Source organism: Papio anubis, chromosome 10 (assembly GCF_008728515.1).
Source record: "Papio anubis isolate 15944 chromosome 10, Panubis1.0, whole genome shotgun sequence".
In the NCBI taxonomy this organism is placed as follows: Eukaryota; Metazoa; Chordata; class Mammalia; order Primates; family Cercopithecidae; genus Papio; species Papio anubis.
The window spans coordinates 92,935,354-92,938,672 of NC_044985.1; positions in this window are offsets into that span (position 1 = coordinate 92,935,354).

Below are 3,319 nucleotides of genomic sequence, written 5' to 3' on the forward strand. Positions count from 1 at the left end.
ATATCTTTTTCCTCCCCTTTGCCTTAAGTTGACGTGAGTCTTTATGTGCTAGGTGAATCTCCTGAATACAGTAGAAATTTGGTTGGTGAACAGACATTCTGCCATTCTGGATCTTTTAAGTGAAGCATTTAGGTCACTGACATTCAACGTTAGTATTGAGATGTGAGGTACTATTCTATTCATCGTGCTATTTGTTGCCTGAATACCTTCTTTTCATTGTGTTATTGTTATATAGGTCCTGCTTTAAGGAGGTTTTATTTTAGTGTATTTTGAGGATTTGTTTCAAGATTTGGAGGTCCTTTTAGCAGTTCTTATATGGCTGGCTTGGTAGTGATGAATTCTCTCAGCATTTGTTTGTCTGGAAAAGATTGTATCTTTCTTTCATTTATGAAGCTTAATTTTACTAGATACAAAATTCTTGGCTGATAATTGTTTTGTTTAAGGAGGCTAAAGATTGGGCCCTAATCACTTTTAGCTTGCAGGGTTTCTGCTGAGAAGTCTGCTGTTACTCAATATGAGGTTTTCCTTTATAGGTTACCTGATCCTTTTACCTCACAAGCCCTCAGATACTTTCCTTCCTCTTGACTTTAGATATCCTGATGATGATGTGCCTAGGTAATGATCTTTGTGTGATAAATTTCCCAGATGTTTTTTCATCTTGTATTTGGATGTCTAAATTTGTAGCAAGGCTGGGGAAGTTTTCCTCAATTATTATCTCCAATATTTTTTCCAAACACTTGGATTTCTCTTCTTCTTCTGGAACACCACTTATTCTTAGGCTTAGACACTTAACATTGTCCCAAACTTCTTGGAGGTGTTATTCATTTTTAAAAATCTTTTTTCTTTGTCTTTGATGAATTGGGTTAATTTTAAAGCCTTGTCTTCAAGATCTGAAGTTCTTTCTTCTGTTTGTTCAATTCTATTCCTGAGACTTTCCAGTACATTTTGCATTTCTCTAAGTGTTTCCTTGATTTCCAGAAGTTGTGATAGTTTTTTATTTATGCTATCTATTTCACTGAGGATTTTTCCCTTCATATCCTGTATCATTTTTTGATTTCTTCAAGTTCACCTTTCTCTGGTGCCTCCTTGATTAGCTTAATAATCGACCTTCTGAATTCTTTTTCTGGCAATTCAGAGATTTCATCTTGGTTTACCTACATTGGTGGTGAGGTGATATGATCTTCTGAAGGTGTTAAAGAACACTGTTTTGTCATATTACCAGAATTGTTTTTCTGGTTCCTTCTCATTTAGGTAGACTATGTCAGAGGGAAGATCTGGGACTCAAGGGCTGCTGTTCAGATTCTTTTGTCCCATCAGGCTGGGGCAGGGTTAAGTGTCTCTGAGCTCAGACTCTCCTTGGATGGGGCTTTCTGAGGGTGCTGTGGGTAATGGGGGTGTGGTTCCCAGGCCAATGGAGTTATGTTCTTAGGATTATGGCTGCCTCTGCTGAGTTATACAGGTCACCAGAGAAGTGGGGGAAAGCCACTAGTCACAGGCCTTACCCCATTCCCATGCAGCCTGCAGTTCTAAAGGCTGGTCTCACTCCCGCTGTGCCCCCTGCAACAGCACTAAGTCTATTTCCAGGCAGCCAGTGACCAGGGCTGAGAACTTGCCCCAGACCACCAGCCTCCCTCCTGAGAAAGCAAGTGGACTCACAGTTTTTGGCATCTCAGGGAGCCTACAGCAGTGACCCAGTTCCTTCAAAGGGTCTGTGGATTCTCTCAGCTTTCCTGGTATGTTCCTGCAGTAGTTCTTGGAGCAAGAGTTCACAATGTGAGTCTCCACTCACTGCTCTCTCTGTCCTAGCAAGGGCTATAAGCTACTCCTGCCTTCTATTTGCCATATTTAATCCTATCAGCCAAACCACTAGTCTTCTTTTTCTTTTACATTTACGAGTAATAAAATTCCAAACACATTAAGTTCTTCTTTCTTAGGCCCTTTCCAGCTAATGTTTAGACACTAGTGGCCATACCCATGACAACCTGTCTTTAATTGCTGTGTGCTGGGAGCACAGTTTTGGTGTAGTGTTTCTTATAGTAGTTGATCTTATAGTTATGCAGTGTAGAATTAATTCAGTGTCTATAGTAAAATAAAGTATTGTGAAAAAATCTATTTTCTTCTGCCACTTTAGTTTGGTCCCATGTCATATAATATTTTACATATTCTTTAAAAATAAATGGAACCAAAAGCTTAGCTTTCAAAGAGAAGCAGAAAATGATTTGAGGATATTGTGTATGACCAGATGGAGAACAGACAAGATAGGTAAAGGACATCATAGAAAGAAAGATGAGTATGTGAAGGCTATAAGCTACTAAGGTTTTTAGCAAAACTGTGTAACTTTATTGCATTCAAAGTTAGGACAGGACATTTAGTTCAATTTTATAGGTGAAGAGATAAGAGATATAGAAACAAATTTGTAATTCCCCAAGTCATTTTGACAGTTGAAGTCTATATTGGAAATCTGAGTATTCCAACAACAAAGCTAAACATTTACCCCTCCATGTCAATTTAATGTCAAAGTAACTTGACACTACAATTTAACTCTTTCAAAATCAATGTTAGGAGATAAAGAAAAGAATTTGACTGAGTTTAAATGTATTTATCTAAATTAAAGATAATCAAAGTTTAATCATATTCCTTGATAGTTTTTGGTCTAAGTATATCCTTTCATCTCAAATATATTCCTTTTAAATTAACTAAATGTCAACATCATATTAATCACAGGTCCCAGAGAAAAGACATGTTCATTGCTGTCAAACAGTGCCTCATAAGCAGAAAGACAAACACAAACAGGGGGTTTCATACAATGTGGTAAAGTTAAAAGTGAGTCATTGGGAACATGGAAGACAGAACGTATCTGCACCTGCACAAGCCTATCAGAGATGGCCTCACAAAAATAGTAATGCTTGTGCTCTAGTTTTTAAGGATATTTCCCTCTTTCTATTTTTCTTTATGTTTTTGTTTTATTTTGTTACAAGATTGGAGCTGGGAATGACGATGCTGCCCCAGGGCACATTCTTCTTTACAGAGTTAATAGAGCATATGCAGATGTATTAAACATGGAAAGTTTAAAATTCATTTCACCCAGTTTAGAATACTTTGCCACATTTTATTTTATTTTTTAATTTAGCAAATTTTATTCACCTAGAAGTTCTCAAGCCCAATTACAATAACAGTTTCTCTAATTTTATTTTAAGTTCATGGCACATGTGCATTTTTTTTATTTAGGTAAACTTGTGTCATGAAGGTCTCTCATACAGATTATTTCATTACTCAGGTATTAAGCTTAGTGCTCATTAGTTATTTTTCCTGATCCTCT